The 17,740-nt window shown below is 37.1% G+C and overlaps 1 pseudogene; it reads right to left on the minus strand.

Moving 5' to 3' along the window:
• Window positions 1–16,942: 16,942 nt before the first annotated feature.
• On the minus strand, window positions 16,943–17,458 carry LOC149011609 (glycerophosphodiester phosphodiesterase GDPD2 pseudogene; annotated as a pseudogene).
• Window positions 17,459–17,740: the final 282 nt, after the last annotated feature.

Below are 17,740 nucleotides of genomic sequence, written 5' to 3' on the forward strand. Positions count from 1 at the left end.
AAACCCACTTACAACCAATTAGTTTCTTTCCTTTGGGTCTATCCACAAGAGTCCAAGTCTGATTTTTCATTAAAGATTCCATCTCATCTTTCATGGCAACAAGCCAAAGCTTGCTGTCCCCACATTCAAGAGACTCTTTATAGGTTCTAGGCTCATTTCCCTCAAGTTGGTCAGCTACATTTAAAGCATAAGAAATTAGATTTGGACCACCATTAGAATCACACAAATTAGCATATCTAGAAGGTCTCTTTATCTCTCTTCTAGACCTATCTCTTGCCAACAAATAACCATCTAAAGGATCCTCATCGTTAAGCTCTTCTTTAACATCAAAAGAATCACTTCCAACTTCCAAATCATCATCCTCAATCATAGGATCAGATTCATCAACAACAGTTTTAGACTTATTCCCTAACTCCACCTCAAATATAGCCTTGTCTAGATCATTGGAGTTAGGTCTAACACTTGATGAATCAATTTTCAGAAATTCAAGTTCATTGAATTTAACATCTCTACTAATTACAATTTTCTTATCTTGTAAACACCAAAGCCTATATCCTTTAACTCCTAAAGGATACCCTAGGAAGATACACTTCCTACCCCTAGGCTCAAGTTTACCCTTGTTTTGATGAACAAATTGTAATCAGTATGCACTTTACTCCACCTAAAATCAGGTGTTTTAAAATCAACAGAGGAACAAGGAGATTTATTAATGACATAACAAGCTGTACTAGCAGCTTTAGCCCATAATTTCTTACTTAGGCCAGATTCAATCAACATGCATCTAACCCTATCCATGATTGTCCTATTCATCCTCTCAGCCACTCCATTCTGCTGAGGAGTATAGGTGCATGTTCTATGTCTAGTAATACCATGTTCCTTACAAAAAATCAGAAACTTTTCATTCACAAATTCAAGACCATTATCAGTTCTAAGTCTCTTGATTTTCTTTTCAGTTTGATTTTCAACCAATACTTTCCACTCTAGGAACTTATCAAAGACAACTGATTTATCCCTAAGAAAATACAGCCATGTCTTTCTAGAGTAATCATCAATAATAGACAAGAAATATTGGGCACCAGAAAGAGATAAAGGTACATGTGGACTTCCCCACAAATCAAAATGTATATATTCAAGTACATGAGAGGTTTTATATGAAGAATAAGGGAATTTAATCTTATGGAGCTTACCCATGGCACACACATCACAAAAAGTCAAAGGGCTAAATTTCTTAAAACTTATCTGGCCACTTTTGTACAAGTGTCCAAGCCCCTTACTACTTATATGACCCAATCTCTTATGCCATAGCTCCACCTCACTAAGAACCCCACTAGAGACTGATGCAGCCCCTAAAATCACACTTCCATTTAAGAAGTATAAACCATTCTTCAAATCAGCAGTTAGAATTACACTACTACCCCTCATAACCCTAAGAGAACCATCCCTAGAGGTATAATGAAAACCCCTAGTATCAAGCTGACTCAGGGACAGCAGGTTTCTCCTAAGTCCAGGTACATGTCTTACCTCCTTTAAGTCTCTAACAGTCTCATCATTCAATTTAAGTCTTATTGATCCAATCCCCACAACATCACAAGCATGATCATTACCCATTCATACTTTACCACCTCTAATAGACTCAAAAGTGATAAACCACTCCCTTCTAGGAGTCATATGAAAGGTACAGCCTGAATCTAAGATCCAGGCATCATGATCACTATATGATGAAACCACTAGTGCATCACTAGTAACATCAGCTACATGTGTAGCTTCCATTCTCACTTTGCAACTTTTGAATTCTCTCTCTACAATACTTTCTTATGTGTCCCTCTTTCTTACAATAATAACAAACCTTCTTGTTATTATTAGACTTTCCATTAAAATTTTGATTTACACTAACATTATCATTCTTTACAACAAACTTCTTCTTTTTCTTATTACTATTATTGAACTTCTTCTTAGTTTCATTCATGCCTCTACTATTAGAGTTAACATACAAACCCTCACTAGCATGATTTCCCTTCTTCTCACATTTCAATTCTATATCCCTAATTTTCAATGCTTCCATCACATCATCAAGGGTTATAGATTGTCTACCATACTTTATAACATTTTTTACATCAACATGAGAATCAGGCAAAGATTTCAACAATAGGACAGCAAGGGTATTATCAGATAACTCTTCATCCAAATCAGCCAAGTCACATGACAATTTATAAAAGTCTTCTACATTATCAGTTAAAGACTTAGAAGCATCCATCTTGAAACTAAATAATTGTTCTTTCAATAATGTAACACTAGGAATAGAAGTAGCCATATATAATTGTTCAAGTTTAAGCCAAACCTGGGTAGCCGTCTTACATTCTCTTACCCTTCTCATCACGGTGTTACTCAAGTGCAAAATGATAGTGCTATAGCACATATCTTGCATATCTTCCTTTTCTTCATCAGTCATGGTCAAGGAGATCTCTTTATCAGTCCTTAAAGCCTTATGGCACTTGTTTTGTACAAGAATAGCATGCATCCTATTTTTCCATACCATATAATCTCCCTTACCATCAAATTTCTCCAACTCATACCGGGTTGGGGCCATGATAAAAGAATAAAGGAATATAAAATCAGATTATATCTAATTAAGTAAACCAGTAACACAATTGATATTATCTACTAAATAAATTCAGAACTTAACTATAACGGTTTCTGAAATATATGTAGTAAACCAATATCAGATTTGAGACAAGAAACAAGATAACAGAATCTTTAAGACTATATATGAATATTATATTTCAATAATAATAAAGAATGATGTTAACAGTAAGTGTCAATACAAATCAGAAAATTCAAACCTATATGCAATTAATAATCTGAGAATCAATATTTGATTAATAACAGATTATAAACATGAAACTATAACCAATTTCATACAAGCAGCCTGCAAATCATAAAATCCCCAAAAATTTACAAGCAACCCTAATGGCCGAACCTATGTACAGGTTAGCAGTACCAAAATAATTGCAAGATCAGATCAAAAATTAGGGATTTTATATACAAATCACATCATACAATCAATTACATGTAAAGCCCTAAATCAATTTAGCAAAACCCTAAGCTAGGGTTTCGGTCTGAGATCAGGATTACCAGAAAATTGAAATCGAATGTGAAAATAAAATCAGCAGCACTTGCTAAGCATATATGATGAAAGAATTAATGAAAAGAAGCAAGAAAAGAGTAATCAAAGATAATCAATGGTTAACAGTTGCAGCCAGTGACAGAACCGAGCTCTGATGCCAAGAACTGTTAGGAATTCTAACCTTTACGCAGCGGATAATATTATAGAACAGTAGAGAGGAAACATTCAAACACACAACACAAGGTTTTTATTTGGTTCGGTCTTTCGACCTACATCCAAGGATGAGATATGCTCTCACCAAGCATATGCAATCGAAGAATATCAAAGAAGGTGGTTACAGCACTATGAAATCTACCCAACAAGATCCCAAGCATGAGACAAGAAAATGATTAACTAAACAAGAACGAAGGCACCTGTTTCAGCAGAGTTCCAATCCTTTTCTTCAAGGCAACCGAACCACCAATACACCAGGGATTCTCTCAAGCCTTCAGAAGCAAGCAAGCTTCAACAACCACGCTTAATCAATCTTGTACACAAACTGACTTCAAGCCCAAAGAACTGAACCTGACCAATTGGTTCTTCAAGTAACCAGAAAACCGAAACCAGAGAGAAGAGGAGAGAAAGAAGAAAGAGAGGAGAGAGAGTGTGTTTGATCGAATGAGATAACCAAACCCTAACCCCCAATTCTTGTATACAAATAGAAAATGAGAAAAGACAACCCTGCCCCTTAAACAAATCAATAAGACAAAGCCAATCCCAAAAAAAACTATGGAAAGACTAAAATGCCCCTGAACTCATTACAACAATATACATATCCTGAAATTAGTAATCTATCATTATACAATGTTTATAAAAAAGTAACACTAAAAGCCATAAGGAATTCTTCAACTTCATAAGATCCTGAAGCGATAAATAACTCTTGCACCACTTGCCTTCCTTTTCTCTTCTGTTTCCTGAAGGCGCGTTATCCTCCCTCTCACTCGTGCGTACCTCTTCGTAATCTGTAACTCACCCTCTCTGGGGGGCGTTAGTGCAGGTTGATCCACTCACATGATGGGAAAGACAAGAAGAGCCTTGAGCTAATGATGGATAGAGAGAGTGTTTTTTGCAGGGGTTTTTCTTTCTTTTTCTTTGACATTCCATTTGCAATTCACCTCCTCTTTCTTCTTTATGACCACCTACCCCCTCTACCTTATTAACTCCCATCTTTATTCTCTTTCTTCAATCCATGTACGAATGTCCCTGCCTCTCCACCAAACCTCTCCCCAAGCCTTAAGCCATTTTACTTCATAGTTTTTCTACTTTGTCTTACTTTTGGCTCTATGGTTGGTTGTCTTCTTGCTTCTTTACAGTCTATATTTCCTTTTCTACTGTTTGACCTGCCTCTCTTTAGGAGCTTTGTATTTTTTTCTTTGGTGTTGCAGATGGAACGACACCTAAGTGTGGGGACCTCACGTAACCCACCCTCTAAAGCTTATGCATCAAGTGATCCTGCTTCTCCTGCAAGGTTCAGATTGTAGTCAAGGGACCCTAGCAAGGGCAATGCAGGCATGGTGGGATGGAAAGAAGTTGGCTCTTCAAACTTCTCAAATCGTTGCTTGGCTTCAAAAACACTGTATGCTTATGCCATTGGGCACTCAACATTATACATCTCTAAAATATGTAAGAGCTTGGTGGAGCTATGGGTACCATTGGGAGCAGTTGATTTATCAATAATCGGAAGGGATGATTTTAAAGCAATTTTTCCTTCTGGAAATAATAGGAATGAGTTGTTGTCTATGTCGCCATGGTGGGTAGCTCGGCTCCTACTTCACCTTGCTATGGAACCTATGCCTGAATGCAAGAAAAAGTGCATTCTTCCACCTATTGCAATATGGGTACAAATGAGGGGTATACGGTTTGACTGCCTTGACTATGGGATGATTTTGAAGGCTGCAAGTGAACTTGGAAGGTCATTGATGTACAAATGGATGTTGTGGAACTAAGACTACCTAAGGGTTCAACACGCATAAAGTTGATGCATAATATTCCAGTGAAACTCTGTGCTCTAACTAAAAAGTAGTGGGGACGAATGGGTTCATGTTTAGCTTCTCTATGAACTTAAGCTTCTTTGTGAGAACTGTAACAACCCCCTTAATTCTAACCGGGAATCCATATTGCAAGTCCGATAACTCGAAGGTCAAACCGAATTAAGTTGTGGAGTATTTGGATTGAAGTCCATGATCCATACCCTGAATCCATGGATCTGGATTCTCTACCTTCCTTGCTGGGAAATTGGATTCCTAGTAGATGTCAAGAGGTGTTTGAAGATGTCCGGAATGAAGGTAAGACATCCCCCATGTGTTGTTTAGGGTTAGGTTGGAGTTGAGGATCAACCCCTTGAGCAAAGCACCCAAGTACTGAAAAGTACTAAGGGCAATTGCTTAAGAGAAGCGACCTCCATGGTCTACTTGCTGGAAATTGCCATAATTTGCCCCCTATCCTCTATAAATAGCAAACCCACCCTAATTCCTCATTGTTATATTCGGGATTGTTGTTGTGGATAGTTAGGAGGCAAAAGACACGTGCTGGAATGTGAGATAAGCGTGGATTGCGATCTGGATCCATTCCCCCGTCTGTTTTGCGAATCTGGAAGAGGTAAGTGATCTCCATTCACTCCATTCTCTTCCCTCAACTTTTGGAATGGATTAGATCCATCTCCTTTATGTTGGGGTGACCTAACTGTGATTGTTCTATTTCCTAATCAATGATTTTAAGGAGATCCTGTCCGAGAACGAATCCTTGCATTTGAATAAACGATGGATCTAATCAAGGGAGATGAATTGGGTAGTGAATCTTTAGAATTTTAGGTTGTTGATTTGCACCTTTGTTATAGACTTACTAAGATTGAAATTTGAACTAAAATCATCCCGAAATCAAATTGAAATTTGATGATCAAAAGTCAGAATTTTGGATCTTACAGTCTATCTGTAACAGGGGTAGTCACTTATGGCGGTTGCTTGACCCAAGCGACAGTGTGGGTCACAGTGGCTATGTAAGTTTTGTTTTTGCTTTGATTTGATTCATTTCCTTAATATATTCTTGTAACCCTATGTTTAGGTGTTCTCTGAGTTTGTTGGAAGTCTTGAAATTTTGGTTTGATTGCACTTTAGTAAGCCCTTACATAATTACAGGTAAGGACACACTTTCTTGTTTATATGCAATGACATGTTATATGATGAATCAGCTGTTTTTTTGCATTGTTCATTAATCATGTAACTTGCTGTAGTTGTATAAGTCATTGTTATACTGTTGAATACCTGTTGTATGTGTTGTTTCAATATACTTTATCACTTTATGATATTGAACAAATGATTATGTTATGATGGTGAATAATGTGATATACTTGTGATGGAAGGGTATCCATTGCTTGAGATATCAGAGTATGAGACACATGCTCATTGATGCCTCCAGCACTATCATGACTGCTGGATGACATACCTAGGGAGTCTAGAGTGCATGGCTAGGTACCTTACATGCTACTACCCTATCGGTAGGGGAATTGAAGTCGAATGACCCGTGATAATGGTGATGTGACTATGTTTCATCCTACATTAGTAACCAATTCGTGCGGAGATTCAGTGGTCCACTATTGATCATACAATGGTAGGGTTGCATATGTTAGGGTTGGGCTCATGAACATCCAAGGAGCAGCCAGGGAGTCGTGAGGGGTCATGAGAGCATCCGCCCCAATAATATGTGAAAAATTGGCCAATCTTTCTAGATTTCTACAACATTGGAACAAATTGGTTTTCAACAATGTGGATAATATTTTTCACCGGACTACCCTCGAAATTGACTTGATGGAACAACTACCCTTCCCTAATTTGGATCTCATCAATAAAAGGAAAAAAATTAATGGCTTGGGCACTTGATGCGGAGGAAATGTTATGGTTTCAAAAATCTCAAGGTAAGTACATCTCTAATGAGGACAAAACACTAAATTCTACTATTTCTCTACTAAAGTTAATCACCAACAGAGAATGATTTCCTTTATTGAAGATAATGGACGTTGTCTCTCTAACCCTAGGGAGATTGCGAGAAAGTTTGATAACTACATGAACTGTCTATGTTAGTCATCCAAACCCATTGGATCCTAATTTGTTGAATGTCTTCCCCCCCCCCCCCATTGGGATGGGGACTGACACTCTGTCAGCTACCCCTGACCCCTTTGAAATTAAGAGTGTTGTCTTCTCCCTTGGCCCCTACAAAGCCCTTGGGTTTGATGGGTTCAGTGCTTTCTTCTATCAAAGGTATTGGGATTTAATTAATGAAGATGTGATCAAATTTGTCAAAAACCTTTTTCTCAGAAGGCCAACTCCCCAGTGGGGTGAACCATACCCTCCTTTGCTTCATCCCAAAAAAGGAAGAGGCAAAATCAGTGGTTGATTTTCGACCTATTAGTCTATGTAATGTTTCTTATAAAATAATTGCAAAAAATTTGACCAAAAGATTGTGGCCTCTTATCCCCAGTATCATTTCACTAGATCAGGGTGTTTTGTGGCCAATAGACAAATCACTGATAATATTATTGTGGCCCATGAAAATTTTCATTTCATGAAGAAGACTCGTAATAAGACTGGTTTTCTTGCCCTAATGCTGGATATGTCCAAAGCTTATGATAGGGCAGATCGGAGAATCATCATCGAACTCTTTCAATTCCTTGGATTTGATAGTCATTGGTGTCAACTTACTAAGGCCCTCATCTCTTCTCCCACCTTCTCTGTTAAAATTAATGGCTCCCCTTACTTATGGTTCTTTGGATTAAAGGGGTTATGACAAGGGTGTCCTCTCAGTCCTTACCTTTTTATTTTAATTATGGAAGTGCTACCTCGACTACTTGATGAGTATAGATCCCTTAACCTATTGAAATGTAACAAAGTGGGAAGAGAGGCCTCGGAGATCAGCCATCTCTTTTTTGCAAATGACACCTTTCTCTTCTACAGAGTTGATTCCGAGGATGTTTTAGCACTGAAGGCAGTATTTAAATTATTTTCAAATTTGATAGGGCATGAAATCAATTTCAAGAAAAGTGGGGTTTTCTTTAGCCACAACCTTCAAGAGAGAAACCAGGAATTTGATACTCTCGATACTAAAAGTATTATAAATTAAGGGGGAAATAACATATTTGGGAACAAAATTGTTGGATGGACGAGGAAAGGCAAAGAACTTACAAGCAAATATGGACAGAATGGCAAGGAAATTGGCATGATGGAAAGCAACAAATTTATCGTTTGCAGGAAGAGGTGTATTGATGCAAGCTGCACTTCAATCAATGACACTTTTTCAAATGCAATGTTTTAGGTTCCCTAAGACAATTTGCATAAAGATAGATGCTATCTGTCAAAGGTTCTGGAATGACCATCCACACAAAAATAGACAAATGAACCTAATATCATGGGAAAAATCCTGTCAACCAAAGGAATTAGGCAAATTGGGTTTTAAGAAAATGGAGGATTACAACTTGCTACTGAAGCAGGGATGGAGACTTATCACTAATCCGGAAGCACTGTGGGTTTGAGTGTTGAGAGAAAGATACTTTAAGGGTCACTCTCTTTTTTACCCTAAAGTCTCCACAAAGAAGGGATTCTGGATATATAATAGTATTACCAACATTCTCCCTCAATGACAGACAATGATGGTTCAAAAAAATAGGGGATGGAACACAAACCTCCTTTTGGTTCGATCCTTGGACACCATCAATAAGAACTCGACTAACATCTCTACAAGATTTCTCTCTTTGGCCACGAGAGGCAACAATGACTAAGGTTTGCACAACTTTCAAACTTTGAACAGCGAGTCATCTCCACCTTCCTCTACTTCCCGCCCCCTAATATCATTGCCAATATCACTTTCTGACCAATGAGATTCGTGGTCTTCCTTACTCTTCCCAAATGGGAAATTCTTGGTTAAATTGGCTCTTCGCACCATCTTAAAAGTGCGCTTCCCATTCCAAAGATATGAGTTCTCAACATGGTGGAAGTTACCTATCCACCCAAAAAAATTTTTAAAAAAAATTGGCGTGTTTTGAATGCAGGAATACTGATACGAGCAACTTAACACTATCTCAATGGGAAAATGTCCAAGCAGATTGTGTTTTGTGCGGGAAAGAAAATGAGACAATATGGCATATCTTTATTTCTTGTGTATTGGTGCAAAGAATTCATGTGGTAGGATCAATTGGGGCTAAGGACAGAAAACTAGGGCAATACCTCATTTTTGCATTCGTGCCATAACCTTCTCTCAAGCTTACAATTGGATAAGCAAACCATAACATGGTTTTTTTCAGTTTTTATAATCACTTGTTACTTTATATGGAAAGAGAGAAACTCTAGCTTATTCAACCAAAAAACACCCAACCCATTAGTGGTGCTCTTTAAAACTGACCATTGGATTGTAGCTTTAAACTTGCATATGAATGAGGGTAGTAGTATTAACCCCTAGGAAACCCCTATACAAAAGCATCTTGAGCAACCCCAACAATTTGTAGGCAATATTTGTAATGATATACAAACGACTAATAATATTGTTTTATTGTGTACAAGGTATCTAACAAGCGGTTAGGAAGCATGGGATAAAGTATGCGAGTATATGCAAGAGGACATATTCAATTTCTTAATTTTGGAAGATTAAATATAGTAGATGATCCGGAGGCAACATTTTTTGGTCTACAAGTAGGCATGACAAGGCAACACAAGAAGGGTAGGAAATACAAGAGATTTGGAGCAATCACCCCACTCTACCATCTCTCTTACCTAAGCCGACTACAAGGACGTAGCCTCTTCATGTAATAACTATTTTGATGAATGTTGCAAGGGCAACAAAAACTCTAACTATTGCATGTTCCCTCCTCCCATGCTCCAACAATGGTTTGTTAATCTGACTATAGAAGCGTCTACTAGTCTTACAGGACCCTGTGGATTTTAGATAAATCCATGTAATTGTGTTAAGTAACTTAATAGATTTTCTCTTTTCATCATAAAAAAGAAAAAGAAAAAGGGGGGGGGGGTTCCTTAATAAGGTTCCTTCTATCAATAAATAAAGAAGTGTTTATGTGCACATCTCTGAATTGGTCACAAAACTCATGACCCCTTCTACTGTGCCAAAAACTATAAGGGAAGAACATTTGTGATGGTGATTCTTCAGTCATAAACCCTTTCTCTGTTTGATGGAGATCCATCAAAGGGTTGTAGGTGTGATTGTCCACATATAATTGAATTGAGTGCCAAAGTTGTGTTTTGGAGTGAGTTGGTAGATCAACATGGGTGTTGCAATGAATGGGCTCAATTAGATGGATTTTCATCTTGTCCATTTTTGACAAGGACATAGATAGTCCATTTTGTTGTGGATGAAGGACACATGTTCATCAGTCACATCCAAATGTTGATGTTAGATTTAAGAGATATAATTTTTTTTATATATTTTAATTTAATCTTAACCCTTTGATGTGACTTGTAGACGCGTGTCACTCATTCAAAGAAAAATGGATAGTCCATTTCCTTGTCAAAAATGGACCGGATAAATTTTCCCAATTAGTTCTTCATCGTGTTGTGTGCCATACAAATATAGATGTTATTTTGACATAATTGATAGATAGTTTCTCCTACCTAACTCGAGCAATCAACTAGAACGTGTTAAGTTGCTCCTCAATATTTAGTATTCAGACAGCTAAATAAAATTTTTTTATATCCAATAAAAAGGTAATCTCCTCATACATTATTTGGCTTTACTTTTATTGGTAATTTTTACATTTGATTGTTTTTTTTTATTTATATGTTTCTCTAGGTATGGGTTTGACAACCCTAGATGTGTTATTCACTACAAAAAAAAATTGTAATTAATGGTGGTTTTATCTGCCATAATAGTGCCGAAAACCGCCACCAGTTAATATCTGCCACCAAATCCACTGCTACCATTTAATACCATTTAATGGTGGCAGTTTTGGGTACCATGCGTATAACATGTAAATAGTGGCGGTTTTATTAAACCGCCATTTAAAATAGGAATAAACATCGGCGGATAAAACTTACACTAATTGTATTTGCATATCAAAGCGGTTCAACAATCACCACTATAGTTGCTAGGGAGGGGCATTAACTAAGCCTAGTGGTGGTTTCTAAAACCGCCCTGAATCCACTAATAGTTGTATTTGTTATAAAAAGTTGTGGTATTCACAGGCGTTAAATATGAAATCGTTGTTAATAGCCTAACATTTAGTGGCGGATATATATAATCTGCCATGAATAATGTACTAACTGCCAGCGGTTCTAAAAACCGACACTAAAGATGTGTTTTTTTTTTAGCCTTTTCAAGTATCGGGCATTGGCTCGCGAGTTTCTATCCACTCATGGTGGTTCAAAATAAACCGGCACTAAATATATATCAATTCCCCTTTTTCTTGTAGTGATTAGATCTTTGGTTCCAAGCTACTTTATTTTCCAAGTGTAATTTGATGTGTATTGAAATGTGTTGCATCTAAATCTGACTTCTCCAGGTAAACCAAGATTGAACCTTAAAATTTGATTTAGCACCTGTACATGATAGTAAACAGTGAGAGCAGGTTGGTTATGTTAGTCAGCTAATCGCCTCAAATGATCAAGTTAGTAGATAAATGCAACACAACCACAACGGGTGGGCCATATAGGTTCAAAATTGAGGAGTTGCAGAGCCAAAGAAGAAGAAAATGTGGGCATACCAGATGCAATAAGCAAAATTAAGTCATATTCCGTTACCTTGGATTGAGATATCAAGGGGGTGCTTTATATAGATTACTTGTTGGTATATGTTGTTCGTTGGGATTCTCATGTTGGCCCTAATTCTCTCTATATGCGACACGTCAGAGTCTAATTGGTGTGGGTCTTAGCCTGGTATTTAATTTCTATAATTGCGTTGGGGATTCTTTAGTGGTGTGTTATCCATGCTGATTCGATATCAAGTATCATGCTTAAGTAGCCTACATGATTCCAAAATTCAAGTCATGTTTGGGGATTCTTTGTCACACCCCATCCAGTTGGATCCACTCATACCCGAATACCCGTGGGGGTGATACACTGCAAGACCTAGGTTCAATGACAATTCCATACAACATATGATATAGCATAATTAAATGGACAAGAGTAAATCAAGTTCAAGTATTAAATTTCAAAATTTGAAATATCGGTTACAATCATCCCACAACTAAAGTTAATCAAATAGACATCAGAGTTGAAAAAGAAAGTAAATTGTTTGCTGCAAAAAACTCTACGGAAAACTCTAATGGAAGGCAACTTTGCAAGAACAATCCTGACACGAGTATGAAGAATCATGTGCGTCCACATCTTCTCCAATCGTGCCCTCATGGTAATATCCCGACAATGGATCCTCCATGGGAGTGGGGTCCTCATAATCTGAAGAGAAGTCTAAAGAACATACACAATAAAGGAGTGAGTTCATAGAACTCAGTGAGGATAACTAATATTCATGTCATGCATTCAACCATATATAATTTCCATATCATACTCACAAGATAACCATGTAATTAATGATATAAATAAACGGATGCATGATTATGATATGAAGTTCCTAACTCTATCATGTAGTCTCTAAGGTAGACATGCATTAAGTTTGCACACCAATCTCCTTTGGGCAGTCTCAGTCACTCTCCCTCAACAAGAGACATCTATTGGGTTCTCCGCGGTTGTTGGGTAAAGTCATGTCAAGCCATGGTTGGGATATAGGTCACCACTCTATCACATCATCGTTTGGTATGAGATTTGGCACGTGTCAAGGATAATCCTAAGCCCAATGCAAAGTCATACAGTCTTATACTACATACGGTGCGGATATCTCCCGTCATGCCTAGTGCCTTTTTGGTTCGATACCTTCCCACCTATGAATGAAATCCTCAATGAGAGGCATCTATTGGATCCCATTCCTTAACCTAATGGTCATCCACATATAATGGACATGATGCTTTCCATGTCCTCTCACGGGTTGGTCTAGATGCAATCACATAAAGTCATTAGGGTAATTGGCGAACCCACAACCCTAGTTGATATAGTAAGGTAAGAAGAATAATCACATTCAACATCTTTCATCTCATACATTGTCATATCATTTTCATATCAATTATAAAAGATTCAAAAATAAAGAGTAATACCCAAACAGTAAACCTTACCATCCGTTCGCACAAAGTCACACACAAGCATATCACGATATATATCAATTTAAAGCAATTTATATCATCAATCGTATAAAAATAACAACAGTTAATAATACAAAACATGGTTAGTCATTCCTCACCCTCTAACTGGATTTCTTTCCTCAACTTCACAATCTCGACTCACAAGAGTCAGCAATTAAACTCACAAAAATTCCCAATCATACAAGAAGATTAATAGACACAAATTAGAATTCAATTGGGTTTCAAAAGAGTTCCCAAAATTCACCAAACAAAAATCCTAATCTGACAACTAGGTTCAAACCCACCATTCTCAACCTAGTTTCGGCTAAATTCACTATTTCGCCACCGATTCGAGGTCAAATTGTAACAAAACTTTGGAAAGTCTAATTGGCAGCAATAGGGTTCTAAAAGTACCTTCAATTTGATCCAATTCATTCTAGATCAAAAAGCCCCAAATTTGGCTCTCTAAATCGCCCACGGGTGTCTCAGAGAGTCAAAATGCGAAATCTTTTGCAAGGATTTGCACCAATAACTCTCATACTAAAGGGAAACATTAATACAAGAACTAAAGAGAATTCAATAAACCTAACATGCTTCCACTACCTCAATCCCACAATAAAAGTGAGGAATCCCCACAAAACTATGTTTAGAAAAAAGGGTTTAAGGATTCTCGCATCTTTCAACGTTCCGGCAATGATCCAAGTCACAAAGCACCTTTGGTTGGATGGGATCTACTCTTCTCCTTGGTTTCTTCTCTTCCCAAAGCCTCAACCCCACTCTAGCATTAGAAAATGCGTTTGGAGGTGAGTTAAAACATAAAATAGGGTTTTAAAACCCGAATCCCGATTTTGTCCCATAACTGGTAAGGGGCTGGGGGTTGGGTCACCCAACGGGCCACTCAACCGGTCCATGTTTAGATCCCCATTTGGAACTTGATTTCGTTGATTTTCGGCTTGAAAGAAAGGTCTTTCAATTATCTACGTTTGAGTATATTTACCTTGTTAATTGGACTCTCCGTAACCGGTCTACGAACGTGACAAAATCATCTTTTAACGCCATCGTGATTGACCTTCTCTCTCCTCTTGAACTCTAGGAGAGATGTCGAGTCATCACTAAGGACATCCACAATCATTGGGTCCACTTCCAAACTTTCGGGCTCGACTCGAATGCCCACAGTTGTTGCTGACTCGAGGCTTGGGTTCGCGGTCCTAGAATCATGGGTTAACGGGTTAAAAATCCAGGGGATTTCACATTCTTGAGCATTGATCTTCCCATGCTTCTCTTGTCGTTGGGCTTGAGTAATTTTGGCTTATCATCCTCTGTTGTCGTTACACCATCCCAAGGACATAGTGTTGAGCCCCCTGATCAACTTGGATTCCTCAATTGAAGACCGTGGAGTTGGTCGGACCTTTTAGTTGAGGACCGTGTCAGAAATTATACAACAAAATGAAAGATTCATCTCATACAATGATTAAACTCATCTGTAAGATTATTCCAATTAGTAGTCCTACGTGAGGGATATTCTTTACTTTGAAATGTATAGTTTAACTAAAGGGTTCATAGCAAGTTAGACAGTAAATCGTACAGAATTTGCCAAGATAACTACACAAACCATTATACTATCAAATATTGGATGATAATACAAACTAATGCCTAAGCACTTTAGATATAGTGAGTTCATAGCCAGAAGCACACAAAAGCGTAGGGGGGGAGAAGCATACGAGGGAGTGAGCGGAAAGAAGGAAGAGAAAGGGCAGGAAGAAGCCCGTAATCTGGCAGTAATCAAGACGGAGTACGGTTAAGCATGCTAAAGTCCGTTTATTTGGGAGCGGACGGAGGTAACAACGGTAAATGAAGCAAGGGCAGGGGGTTCCCCAGTTTGGAGGGTTTTTATGGAAAAAATCCTTTGCTATATACAACAATGCACTTTTTATATCAAATAACAGGCTGAGATTTAAAGCTTGATTTCAAATTTGAAAGTCCAAAATAGCCTTGTAGTTTTTTTGTTTTGTTTTCTCAGCCAATTATTTGGCATATATGCGCATTGTTGTGCATAGCAAAAGATGTTTTTCCGGATAATTTTAAGAAACCGATCGACTATATAATATAAAGCTTCCATAATCATAATACTTATCATTTCAAATATTACAAAATACAATGAGGATGACTTTGGAAGATGAACTACAACCTTTAGTACTATTGAATTGGTTGACTAACAAAAGATAGTGTATTCAATAAATAATGACCAAAAGAAAAGAAAAAAGAAAATGTGAGATATGGAAAACGGGGGTAAAAGTAAAAGCAAAAGAACAAGAAATTACAACAAATCAAGATGTAAATCAGATTCATCAAGATGCTAGTGAAATTCAGAGAAGACGACAAGACAGAAAAGTCTTTACACTATAAAAAAGATGTGCTATTTGAAAAAACATCACGTTGAGGATTGAAAAAAAAAAAAAAAAAGAGGAGAAAAATGAAATTAAATAGTCACATAATAAAAGTAATATAGTCACTTTATGAAATTCAAAAAACTTTGTGGTGCTTTCTTAATGAGGAAGAATGTAATTATATTGCGGATAATGGTGTTTAATGCATTATTGCGGATAATTGTGATAAAGTAATATAGTCACTTTATGTAATTCTAAAGGATGTATGATATGTTTTGGGAATATGCCTAGATATCTGTCAATGTATTAGATAAAGTAGGCCACAAAAACTATTATAGTAACCACATTATTATTATTTCTTTAATTAAGGCTTGACAAAGCTTAATTAAATATTGTGGAGTATGACAGATACATGTCTAATAGCTTTCATACCACATCGGTAACAAATATTATCTTTACTTCTTGAATTGTTATATTGAGAATCCTTATTGTTCTCTTATTTATTTCCATAATAATGACGGTAATTATTCCGTCTTTTGCCTCATCCTCTTCCACAATCATGACCATAATTTTAATTTTGCATTCTTTCAGGCATATCATGAATTGATGCATTCACTTCAGGGAATGGAACAGAACCAATACGACGAGCTGCATGACTTTTCATTAATAGTCCATTATTTTACTCAGCCACAAATAGGCATGATATCATTTAGAGTATTTCTTAAAACTCTTTTTACAATATTGTTATTGTAACAACAAATCTGAAACTTGAAAATTTGCTAGCATATTTTCATGAATAATATTTTCTCCTTATAATTTCAATAGAGAATTAATTTCAAAAACTACAGAACTGTATTTATTTACATTTTCAAATCTTGCAACTTCATGTGCATCTGCAGAACTGTATTCATATACAGTTTCAAATCTTGCAACTTTAAGTGCATCTGCAGAACTGTACTTATTTACAGTTTCAAATCTTGCAACTTCATGTGCATCTGCAGAACTGTACTCATTTATAGTTTCAAATCTTGCAACTTCATGTGCATTTGCAGAACTTCATGTTCAACCTTCCAGCTCAAAATCCTCTGATCTTCAGCCCTTCTTAATAATCTTCTTCCCCGCGCCCCCCCCCCCCCGCCCCGCCCCCCCCCGCCCCCTTAATTATCTTCTTCTCACTCCTGAATTTTCCAATAATGTCGTCGGGATCCCCACGATATCAATATTAGTTTCTTAGATGGTTCTTAAGAAAACCCATAAAGCATAATCGAATTTAAAGGCAAGATGAATTACACTTGATGACTCTGGTTGAGGTCCACAACAGACGAATTCAGCTAAAGTTAGCTCCGTAAGTCTTCTCTCTAAAGTCTCACCATTTTCTTGTTCTGTAATGATGAAGTTGTCATGGAAGATGACTGGGTAATTATCTTTGGTCACCTGAACATCGAATTCAATGAAATCAACTGCAAACTTTCCAGCATTGTTGAAAGATAGAATTGAATTCTCTTTGATTTGATTCAGCCTTGAATCTGATGACTTTAACACGTTCATTCCGCTCCCTCTGTGGCCAATGACAAGAAACTTTGGCCATTTCAAGGATGCTTTGTTGACATTACAAAACATGCTAGAAGTTTTACCTCCATCATTGATTTTACAAAACATGCGGTGATAAACTGCTACCATAGTGGCTTTCTCTTGCACTCGATTGAGATAGCGTAGGTGGGAGACATCAAGTGCTCTGAGAGCCATTGCAGGAAGCAGCAAAGTCAACAAACAGAGAGAGCAGAGACAGAGATGATATTAAACGAAGAATATTCGATTTTTTTTTGATATTTTGATTAATTACATTTAATTTTTGGATTTTGTGCAACACTAAGCTGCCTATGGTCCAGATGAATCCTGGTGGTCGAATCTCAACTACCCATTTTGATTTTCTTTTTCTTTATTTACTTTTTGAACTATAGTACTAAAATCAAAACAAAACAAAACAAAACGGGTGGTTGAAATTTGATATTGACCACCACTTTAGAT

Source organism: Hakea prostrata, chromosome 7 (genome assembly GCF_041222555.1).
Source record: "Hakea prostrata isolate BN-2017 chromosome 7, UWA_Hpros_2, whole genome shotgun sequence".
NCBI classification, from domain to species: Eukaryota; Viridiplantae; Streptophyta; class Magnoliopsida; order Proteales; family Proteaceae; genus Hakea; species Hakea prostrata.